Source organism: Pocillopora verrucosa, chromosome 6, assembly GCF_036669915.1.
Source record: "Pocillopora verrucosa isolate sample1 chromosome 6, ASM3666991v2, whole genome shotgun sequence".
Taxonomy (NCBI): Eukaryota; Metazoa; Cnidaria; class Anthozoa; order Scleractinia; family Pocilloporidae; genus Pocillopora; species Pocillopora verrucosa.
Genome location: NC_089317.1, coordinates 5,259,164 through 5,271,343, shown reverse-complemented (window position 1 = coordinate 5,271,343; position 12,180 = coordinate 5,259,164). Strand labels below are relative to the sequence as shown.

The 12,180-nt window shown below is 36.1% G+C and overlaps 1 protein-coding gene across 9 annotated transcripts in view; it reads right to left on the bottom strand.

The window, feature by feature from the left end:
- The window catches only part of LOC131793420 (G-protein coupled receptor 83-like), a 61,635-nt gene that overhangs the window by 6,106 nt on the left and 43,349 nt on the right, over window positions 1–12,180 (bottom strand). For 2 of the 9 annotated variants that reach the window (XM_066167964.1, XM_066167963.1), the window contains exons 2-3: window positions 11,135–11,190; window positions 5,905–5,991 (exon numbers count right to left, since the gene is read on the bottom strand). The exons of 1 other annotated variant lie outside the window; for it this stretch is intronic. The gene's annotated coding sequence lies outside the window, so the exon portion shown is untranslated. Of the gene's footprint in view, window positions 1–5,904; window positions 5,992–7,678; window positions 8,093–8,233; window positions 8,431–11,134; window positions 11,191–11,285; window positions 11,348–12,180 lie in introns of those variants that run through there. 6 more of the 9 variants (XM_066167965.1, XM_066167962.1, XM_066167967.1 and 3 more) reach the window with 5 other exon arrangements.

Below are 12,180 nucleotides of genomic sequence, written 5' to 3'. Positions count from 1 at the left end.
GGAGACTGGACATTTTGTATCCATTTCATCAGGAAAATTTTATTTTTATCATGGATAGGTCAGTACCTTATAGTCAGGGAATCTTGGAAAGTTCTGTTTGTATTATATGAAAGGGATAAAGTTTATCAATAAATCTATTAACATAGGAATTACAATTTCCTCGATTGTGATTAGTTTTAAAAACTCCTATTTTCCACTAATTCACTTGCCAAGTTGTTGTTGGACAGTTCAATAAGCCAAATACATTCAAAGTTGTAGTTTAAGTCAACCAATCACATTCAAAGTTGTGGTTTAAATCAATCAATCACAACCTTGGTTTCAATCACCATAGAAACAGTGTACAGATTCCTAAATTGGGGCTTTCTTTAAAACAGAGAATTGGTTTCCCTTGAGCAATGACAATATTTAAGTGTTCTTTTTAATTTGGAAATTGTAATTTTTATGATTAATTGGTAAAAGGACTTTGTGTCATTCGTTTCGGTCTGTAATCACACTCGTGATAGACAAATTGTACTTCCACTATGCAGTCGTCTGATTTTGTTATCACTCATATGATTACAGACCAAAGACTACTCAGTCCTATTACCACTTATTACACAATCTAGCATGTGAAGCTTATTAAGCTGACCAGCTTCACTTTTCCTCTGTTTATTACTTTATTCCAGATTAGAGACAGGAATACAAAATCAGGACCACCCAGTAGCAAATTTGCCACTGTTAATTTAATTGATCCATCTGAGCTTCAACCAATCAGTGAAAAGGAATTAATACTAGGACAGGGTTCATATGGCCGATGCATTTTAAAATCTTTCAAAAGATTAAACGTTCTTGTGGTAGAAAAACAATGTCTGATGCAAAGCGCTAAAGAGATGGTGAAGGAGGCACAAATCATGTAGACTCTCACACACAAAAACATTCCTGCAATAATAGGAATCCAGCTTGAAAGAGAGCCTATATCTCTAGTGATGGAGTTCAAAGCGGAAGAAAATACATCCGCAACAGTCAGTAAACTATTGTATTGCAAAGAATCCAATGGTATATTAGAGAAAGTTAACAGTTCACTGACAAGCAAAGACTGGCTGATCATTTGTCATGATATCACAGATGCTCTAGCTCACATTCACTCCAAAGGCTTTCTTCATTGTGGTCTCAAATCAAACAATGTTAATATGTAATCCAAGATGGTGGCTCTGGGTCCCAGAACCTACCCTTGCGAACTGAATTCCCAGTTTTCTGGGAATTCCTAGGAATTCCTAGGAATTCCTAGGAATTCTCAAAAATTCCCAATTATGCAAATGACCCTTGCAAACTGAATTCCCAGTTTTCTGGGAATTTCTGGGAATTTCTGGGAATTCCTAGGAATTCCTAGGAATTCTCTAAAATTCCCAACTATGCAAATTAGCTATGATTTAAAAAGCTTGGAATTACTGGGAATTTCTGGGAAAGGAAGACTCCAGTTTTGTGAAGACTTGGAATCCCTAGGAATTCCTAGGAATTCTCAGCTTTACAAACTACCTATAATTTAAGAAGTGTGGAACTCTTGGGAATTTCTGGGAATTGAATTTGAGGCAATTTTAATACCCTGAGGTCCACATAAATTCTAAGAAATTCTCAATACCTTGAATGTGAAGGTTTTAAGAAAAAGAGTAATTTTGGAGGCTTAAAACTTTGGCTCAATAAAAGGTATGCTATACAAAACTTACCAAGAGATATACATACATGTACATGTTTATAACTTAAAGATCATGAAATTTATTACTCAAACTAAGTTTTAGTAAATCTTTACATTAATATGGATTTTCTCATGAACCAGCTGTCAGTTATGTTAAATGGAAATTGCCAACTTCCACAATAATTAACAATAATTACATTGTTATCTTACTTCCCTAACCTACATTACTGGTTGCCTTTGTTAGAAAACCTTGGAACAGTCAAGCTCAGTTGCCTCCAATGCTGTCAGAGACTTTTTGTTGACAATACTTTTAGTAGAAATTTCATGCCTTAGACAAACAAATTCAACACCTAATTTATCTTTCTTTTTTCATGATTGTTGTTGCTGCTTTTTTTTCAGGTTTTTGCTCTATTTTCATGACTAATTGCTGTAATTTGTTTTGCTGTTTTTATTCTTACAAAACATTTTTGTAAGAGTTCCAATACTTGTGGATCATCCACACACTTTGCAAACATTTGGCATGCAGACAAGACAGAGGTAGTCAATGTTCCCTTTGAGGAAAAACACCTTTTATATGACGTCTTCAATTTACTTTATTTGAAACTCTGATCTGAAAATATTTGTCAACAAGACTTGTTAGTAGTGAGAAATACCAACTAAGTTTCCTTTCATAACTTAAATTTCTTAAATGTCCCAATCACTGGATCTCCCAAAAAACATTACATCTTTTTATTTTTGGTGCAAATTACAAGTCCTTCTTTATATAAAAATGAAAAGTGCTAGTCACACTTCAATAATAACAGCTCTTAAGTTTACTTGTTGTTCTTCTCTGTCTGTCAGCTATCAACAAAATTGTTTTATACTTCGGGCAGTGCATAACTATTTGTGGACCAGAGTTCCAACGCACCTCTGTAATCGCATATAGCTACTTCTGTCTCTTGTACAAATGTTTCTCCTTTGTAAGACGCACTCTAATCTGTTGTCAATACTGCTTTAAGTTCAGTGGAAACGACTGACTGAGGAATCGAGATGGCGGTGTTGGAACGTGTTGCTGAACGCTTTCTACGGTCAAGCTTTGTAGATTTAGGTACTGGTACACTGGGATCATCTATGTATCTCTTATACTTCCGAATGTGGTATCCTTCTTTTATAAATATGAGGGTAAAAGACGATTTGTAGTCGCATTCAAAACTGTGATTGGCTTGTGTTATTTCTCACCTTTGCCATGAACACAACTCAAGTGAGTTTCGAGTCGACAACTTTCGGCCACAAAACGAGCATTTGTAATACGATCGATTCTTGTCGATTATTTCTACATAGATTGAGCTCACATCTTTATTTATATCACCAAGCTATCCATCTACTAGAAGCAGAGAACCGGTCGGAGAATTCAGAATAAAGTTGGGCACTTCTCCTAACACTGCAATCGGCAAGCCAGCGGATTCACTCTGCTAGCCAATGACAAGTCCTAAAAGATCCACGTGATCATGCCCGTGATCGGAAACAAAGAAGACTCCATTTGGCGCTCATCTTTGAATGTACTTTTCATCGGTTGATCTGAGCTTTAAACATACATATTTTAATATATAATTTTTTTTCAAATTCAGATGTCAAGGAATCCAGATACAAAATGGTCAAGGTTCTTGTTGACAACCTCATTCAAGGCCAACTCATTGTGAGCCCAGGAAAAAAATACAAACAGTACAAACAGCAGCTAAGTTTGCAGTTTAGGATAACTTCATTCTAATTTATTGTTACAGTTACAACAAGATTTTAATCAAAAAATCAATTTTATTTGTCTGTAATTAGCCCCTTCACTCCCAAGAGTGCTTGGTTTTCAAATATAACTTAAGATATTGTATTTTATGGAAAAGAATCAACAGATTTTATTCACAATTTGTGTCAAACCAAATTTAATGATTGATTAGAACTATTTAATATGAATAGTTGTAATTGAGGATTAATCCGTATGAAGTTTTCAAGAAAGGAAACATAAATCAAATTCCATCCTAATATTACCACACATTGATGTTAATTAATCAAAAATATTTTACATGTAAGCCTTAACTAAGCTTCTAAATAAATTTCATTGAATACTTGAATTTTAGCTGGGTTTTTTTTAATTTAAAGTATTTATTTTATATCATTAGCCTCAAATTTTTGCTTAAAATTCCCAGTAATTCTTAAGCATTCCTAAAAATTCCCAAAAATTCCCAGAAATTCCCAGAAATTCCCAGAAATTCCTAGGAATTTTTTAGATTTACAGCTTTTCAGGGAAAGTCATTGGCTCTCTGAGTTGGAATTCCTAGGAATTCCTAGGAATTCCTAGGAATTCCAAGTCCTGTTGGCTATAAACTTGGAATTTCTGGGAATTTCTGGGAATTTCTGGGAATTTCTGGGAATTTCTAGGAATTTCTAGGTTTTTAGAACCAGAGTTGTTATGGTTGGGAATTCCTAGGAATTCCTAGGAATTCCTAGGAATTCCCAGTCCGAATTTACCGTGAAAATTCACACCTTTATTCCTAGGAATTCCTAGGAAAATCCTAGGAATTCCTAGGAATTCCAAAAGCCATTTCGCAAGGGTAACTTCTGATGTTTGGTTTTATATGAGACAGGCAGAGTGAAACAAAGAACATGATTTTTACAGATTATGTGTAATACCCAAATGTTATGAACTGCTGAAATTGGCAATATTCTTTCAGTTATCTAAGGAGCTATTTATGACGAATTATGTTATTATTATGCTATTTATATCAAACAAAAAGGAAACTGCATGTAGGCTGCTGGTGGAAACCCTCTGTATTAGTCTGCCCTCTTCCACAGTTAGCAGTGGGATTAGGGAAAGTCACACCACAGTAAATTAAAAACAAAAAAAATTTATCACAAAAACAGTTCCAGCAGCACAGAAAGGCCACAATGTTGGATGGATGGCCAGGTATACAATTGGAAAATAAATTGCAAAATGTGTACCAGCATGTTTGTGTTAATCCCATATTATGAAGTATGAGTTGTTTTCAGTAACTCAGTGTCAAATTTTATGGTATAGTTTTCTGTAATAATAACTAATTATCATCATATTGGCTTTCCATTGTTAGACATTAATGCCAATTTCTTGACCAATTGGAAGTAAAACCAAGTATAACTTGTTTACATATCTAAAAGTAAATAAACAAAGTTAAAACTGGGTGGGTTGCCTTGAGAACCCATCTGTTCTGGTGTGTTGTTTTCTGAGTTCTTAGAAATAAGTGCACACTATCTTAACTCTGGTGTAATTTTGAATATCAGAACCCTGAAGAATAGCTCTTACTAACAGACCTGGTGCATGACACAGTAGTTTGGGTGTGTTTCTATCTGACCAAATGATAGGCTTTGACCTGTTTTGAGACTTATCCGTGTCAATGGTACTGTCCATCTAGTGTGTAAACATAGTACTTTTAAATGAATTCAGTAGACTTATTCATTTGATCATTATCATCTGCCACACAACTGTGTTCCCTATTACATTAGTGTTCACTGTGAGATCTAGAATGACATAAATGTAGGCAAAAATGGTATAATAAATTATTTGAGCCTAAGCCTTCTTGTAGTTGAAATATTGGGAAAGAAAGGAAGAAGAAAATAATCAAGAATATAGAATTAGGCATATGCAAGATAACATTCTGTTTCCATTGTTACTTTAGCACATCAGTATTCCTGTTGTGAAGATGTCACATCTTTTATCAACAGGACTGCCAAGATGACTCATCTTTTGGCCAGTTTCTGTTTGCTATTGTAACAATAACTCTTGCAGTCCACTGGCAAAGGCCAAAAATTAACTAAGGAATAAAACAAGGATGCTGTGGCTCAAAAAACTTTGTATTAGGACACTGACAGCTTGAACCTAGGAGTCAGCATTTAGGCTTTGAGTTTAAGCAGAGACTTTTCCCTTTTTCTAAAATTTATGATCTATTTGCAAGCATTTTCACAAGCCAAAGCAAAAGCCTTCTCTTAAAATTAATGATTGAAAAACCAAGGTATGTTAGTTAACATTTTCTTTCAATTATTAAGTTTCATTGTGGCAACTTCACCTTCACCTAACTTCTTCGCGCCAAGTGGCACAGAAGGCCTCATCCCTGAAACATTTTTGTATATTCATCTCTCATCTTGTACCTATCCTGTGTATCCGTGTATGTAAGCTATGTTCGCGCTAAAAATCTAAGGGTGGGAGGATAACCGTAACTCCACTGACTCACCTCTACACCTCCGTTCCTTTCATGCACCGTGATATGTGTAACATTGGATCACAAATCCAAATCCGGATCCTCCCAAAAGAACGCACCCTTAGTAATGAAGTGATGGTTTAGCATTTCTGCATAGATGTATTAAGTATTCCCATCCTTAAAATATATAAATACTGGTCTTCGTTGTTGGTTTGCCTTTATGACGAAAGCGTTTCTTACTTGTCATCTCATTTGTCGTTTTCCGTCTCGATGAATAAAGATAACTTTTAGAAATAGTTTTTTTTTTATTATTTTCAATTTTCCGCACGGTTCCTTCATTTGTTCGTATAACAATAACGAAAATTATCAGAAAGAAACGATAACAATAACATATTCGTTTTAAGAGCGATGGTCAGGAAATATCGACCAAAATCTTAATTTTGTGGCAAGAGTTGAAAAATCGCTTTCTTTCGTTTTTTGTCCATAAATTGCTTTTAGGTGGATAAGATACCTGATGTGGATTGTTCCCGCCAAAAGCTTTTTATTTTTTAGAAAAATTAGTATATCGGTTTTTGTGGTCAGCCACAAAATTGGCTAATCATTTACGTGAAATTTGCATACATCAACTTGCCTCTCGTTCGCAAACAAAGTCGCACGGAGAAATTTGGACACTTTATTTCAACAGAATCACTGTTCTTCTTTTACTAGAAGATTCTTTTAGAGCAAAAGCGACACTCACCGAGCAGAAATTATTCAAAAATGATGAATAGGTTTTATGGATAACAAAAACTCCGTTTTGTTATTGATTTTCGACGGCAATATTGCACATGCGGTATAACTCCAAATTGACTTCATTCTATTTAAATCCCACATTTAGACATACATCTAAAACATACCTGGGAATTAGCTTGGGTTATTGAATGAAATCTCTATAAGGCGGTATCGAAGTTAAGGAATTTTCATGGTGGGTCGGCGGTAATTGTGTAAACACTTCCAGTTTCGAAATCCATGAAAGTGGATATTTGATCCCCAACTACTCATTTTTCTTAATCCTTGTAGGTTTTACAGTCGCAAAGTTGCGTTTTTTACTTAAAGAGTGAGATAGAAAAGCCAAACTGGGTGAATTTTAGCCATTTTGAAACGCTAAACTCTATCGACCGGAGACTCCGCGTGACGAAATGTTTCGTGACTAAACGTGATATTGGGGTGTCGACCAGTCACGGAATCACAATATTAACACTGCATTTCTTGACGGCGTATGAGAACAGTGTAAGGTATAATTGAATGAGTAAAACAGCAAGTTTTGGAAATATGGCTCTCAAAACTCGGTTGCCATGGTAACGTCAATGCTGACGTACAAGTCACGACGACTTTAAAATGTCCCCAGATGATTTTTAGTTAAAGTCGCTAGGTTTGGTGCTCAAAGCTTGAGCGGTTTTGAAGTTATTCAACTTTTAAGCAAAGGGGGGCTTCAAACCCTTCCCGGTCTAAATAGGGTTAAGGGTGTGAATAAAATAGAAGGACGTATGGAATGCCACGAGTAAACGTAAAAGCTAAACCTCGCTCAACTTTTACGTTTACTTGCGACCTTTCAAACATTGCCTCTATTTAAATTACGCGCCTAAAAGCTACGTGTGTATGCACGTGAAATTTACGCGACAGTGGGAATCCACCCTTATTCACCTACCTAGACGGGAGCAGTAACCAATTAGAGAGCACTCATTAGTAGGCAGTCGAGTAACATTCATAATACACCTACGCCAGGCGTGCAACAAAATTATATCCCTTTTTCACTTTCTTATTTTACCCTGAAATCAGTCTTGAGGTACCGCTTTGCCTCCTTTAAAGCTTTCTTTTGTGTTTTTTTTAAATGAACCCTTTATTCTTAAAAGAACAGTTTGGCCTCAGCTTACCATCGCGGACTACGTGGTCTTTAACTTGTTGCCACTGCTTCAAGTTCTCAGATTTTGGTGAGAATAAAAATAGAAAATCCGCTGAATAAATTTAAACTGTGTGCAGACGCAAGGGCGACATAAAATGCACGGGGTATTAAACCTCTTCATTATCTGCGGAACTCAGGAAAAACTGACGTAGAAAGCACAAAATAAGCATATGGCATTGTTTTCTTGGATACCAGCACACAGTTTGAGGTTTACGAAATCGGTTAATTTGTGCCCTCTATCCTTATTCGTTACATTTTAAGGAAAGGCAGCAAGGAAACGGGGCCCGCTCATGCAGACTTTGTGATGATAAGGCCCCTATCCATCTTTTTTTTTTTTTTTTAATCTTTTTTGCCCCGCGGGCCTTGTTTGGTGCCACTGTTAATAACACTATTTCCATTGTGTGCCAGTTCAGAACTTACAGAAATCTCAATGGTCTCAGTTTCCTCGTAAGAAAGGTTCTTGGTCTCCGGAAGCTTTGTGGGCAGCTCCCCTATTTTCTGCATGTCACGATTAACCCGGCAGTTGCGACAAATACCTGTTGAGTGAACCGATGGAAAATACAGGTTTTTGCTGATACGATATAATCACTATTCTGAACAACTACGGTCTTCATTTACACAAGTAAGGGAACCTGTTTTGTGACGAACGTTCAGCAAATGAACTGAACTGTTTTGTTTTGTGTGATTATTTACTATCGTTTAAATTCTATTATCGTTTCATTGTTCATTCTTTTAATCATTTATCAGAGCGTATTTGATCGTGTTATTAGACGCCTATCATGTTTAAAGCCTGTTGCTTACATAATCTCTGTAGTATCACATATCGGAGTGTCGAAGTAAGTTGTCGGAGTATATCCACCTAGAGTTTTCTATCGGAGTTATTGGAGTTTTCGGAGTAACTGGAGTCACTTTCCCACGGAGTTTCTTTTACCCTTTTTACGCAGGATCAAACGTGAGTTTCCGTTGTAAATTTAATCGCCTTTTTTATCGTTACATTCATTTGTAATTTCCATAGAATCATTTCTGATTACGCAATCATAAATTTCCTTTTAGTTTTCACCGCATTGTAACACGTTGTACTCAATAAAAACTGGAATGAGACGGATGTGTATATGTGGTTGACACTCAACGTAATCCCAACACTTGGGTACGCGACATGTTTTAAAAAACTTAAATGATAGATTTTCCTGCCCTTTCATATACTTCAACTCTTCAATTCCCCACCCTTTGATATACCTGAAACCTGATAAAGGTACCCTTTAGGGGCTGAGTCTCCCTGTAACTATCTATAAGCCATCAGGGAATCTGCTTTAAAAAGCTGTAATTTTAGGAGTCCGGTGAAGGCTTCTAAATTTACCTTTTTGCTGCTACAATCCCTAATATAAAATGTTAGAAAAATGAAAGGAAAAGAAACACGTAAATAAACAAAGGCTATTGGATTTGCGACCGTCACGGCTACTTAATTATTGAAAAAGTCAAAATAAAAAAAAAAGAAAAGTGCTTACAAAGTGCTTTAATTGAAGTGTCAGATTGGACCGCCATTTTAGAGCTGGTCTGTTTGGTTGAAAAAAGATGAAAAATGGTGTATACGTACCTGAACCAGCTGGAATAAAAATTCCCAGTTTCTTCCATATCAAATAACAAGCACTTTTGCCAAGTCCTCTTTCTGCCTTTGCGTTTTTTTGGGCTTGTCCGCCGTGCTTCGAGATTGGCGGAGGAACTCGGCACAGATTCGATCCTCGACGCCACCCAATACCAAGGGATGGGCAGTGCCGGGTACAAATTGTTAATTCCGAAAGGTCTAACTCCGAAGAAAAGGATGTAGATACTCTTCCCAAAATAAGTTCGATTTCGGTTTCTACGTCAGTTATTGACAAGGAAGACTTATGACCCGCGATGTCTCTTTTGCAGTTCAGAAATGGAATAAGCTCAGTTGATCTGCTCCTATCTCTGGGGTCATAAGAGCAAGAACCGCCGACTAAGGAGCTAAAAGAGTACTTAACGTCCATGATGACACAAAACTGGCAAAATAAATTCTCTCCAACTTCGCTAATTAAATTTCCCTCTTTGCATTTAATTGACTAATTCAATTTACCACGGCTAGTAAACTGCTTCGAGCTTTAGCCAACTCTGTAATTTCTTCAACAAATAATAAGAATGAATCCTCACAATTGAAGAAAATATCAATTTAAAAAGCATCTATGATTTTTTTTCTTTCTGTTCCGATTCTTCTGAAACCAAAGGAAGCGAAAAAAACAAGTATAAAAGTTAAACAGGTTAACCGAGAGCAAATCAAATTACATCCTGATATTTATCAGGGAAAACATCTTACACTGAAAAGGAAAACTTTCACCTTAACAATGATAAAAAATAACCCCTCTTTGGCCGATTGCGTTTTTTTCAATAAAAAAGGACGAAAAGCTCACACCAGAATCGTTTTCAGCACGCTTTCGTGTATATTCCGGCCTGCCGTGTAAAAACTCCGCTTGACGTTACGGTCACGCAACAAGAATTGTTTACTCAGTCGTTGTAAAAAATTTGAATGAATTACTGTCATTTCAAAACCTTCGCGTGAGGCGCTGTAAAGGAAGCCCGTGCTGATTCTAACATATTATAGAGGACAACCTTAAATCCCTCTAATGACATAGTTAAAAGGAAAATCTGAATTATACCACATAGTGAAAAAAACATTTGAATTAAGGAGGTATTTGCGGGATTTTTCACGTTTGAAAATACAGCACTTTCCTGCGCGTTGTTTGCTATTTATGAACAACAATAGAGATAAGTCATATAGTTTCTGGGAAAGTACGGCACTCACTCTATCAAAATTCGGTGTCATGATTCTTTGAATCGTTTTTCCTTGAAGACCAAAAGTCAGTTTAAAATATCAATTTCACATTTGCTTGCGGGACCTGTCGGGATCGTCGCCGGTCAAATTCGTTTTTCTCAGTTTTCTCAGAATTAAAGCGCTCCGCTTCTATTCTTAGTAGCTTTTTATAGTCAGAAAATAAGCGAAATTCATTTTTCAACTCTTGCCACTCAATGGTCGATATTTCCTGACCTTCGCTCTTAACTAATCTTTTATTCTCAGTTTAATATACGGTAGAATAAAAAATAACACGAAAGATAATGTATGATATCTTGTTGTTGACACCGTTGGCGCATGCATATAACTAGTTTTGATAGACTGTAACGTTATTAGAATTAGTTTGGAAACAGGCAATCAGTCTGCCTATATATTCGCCTTACAAAGTCAACTTGTTTCCCTCCAAATTATTGTCAGTTGCGAAGCGTTGAACGTCTCATGGCAATTCAACGTACCTGCGATAGACTGCACTATGTCCGCTGTCAGCAAATAGACTTGTAGCCTCTTATTACTAAAGGAAGATTAGAAAAAGGGAAAGATTTGCATTTCAACCGCACTGATCCAAGCGTTTTTTCAGGTTGATCTGAAATAAGAAACACGGTATACCTTTGGAGATCGATAAGGTTGCTTCCCCAGAACAACGGTTTTAGAATTCAGTGGCTCGAGACTAATGAACCCTGATGAACCAAAGAGGTTATTCTTGATCACTTCTATTTTTAATCATTTCAAAATGCTTTGATTTGCTATGAATATTAATGCGCGTCTCGGTTGCATCTCTTATTGACAGCCGGACAGGAATATCAGACATAAATATTTGCATTTGGGAGTTCTGAAATGGATCTCAAATCCAGCATGCCTCATATTAATTTCCATGGCACGTACAACACGGGTTTACGTCTTCCGCTTTGAAAGTAACAAAAAAAAATACCAAGAGCTCAATTAAGAGCGCTTGTCTGTAAAAATCAGACAAATTCTAAATTTCGCGGCAACGGTGAAAAATTCAATTTCTTTCTTATTTTAATATTAGATAGGCTAGACTATAACTAAAATCACTGGATACTTTTTTGGGCAAAATATCTTTTTTATTTCAGAGAAAAATACAAATAACAAAATTCCGTTAAAATCGTCATTTTTAGCAGCAAATTATTGCACAAGTTTGAGGGCTTCGCGTTCAAAAATGAATCACTATCTTGTCTTTTTAACACTCCAATCTTCTTTTCCAACCTCACAAGACCTCACAAAACGATTTTTGTAAACACTGACTTCCTCTTTGCGTGGAAAAGAATTTAAATTCGAAAGCATACATTTCTCTTCAGTAAAAGTACTTTGTGAGTAAAGTTAATTTTCAGCATATGCTAAACCTTCAAATGGATTAAGCTTTTGGCGGTAGAATTACGAAAATATGTTCTCAATATTACTGCAAAAATTTGTTTGGGCAAATGATTGAGAGCAATACAAAAGCTTTTCAAAGTCCGTTAAAATGCAGTTATATGACCTTTTG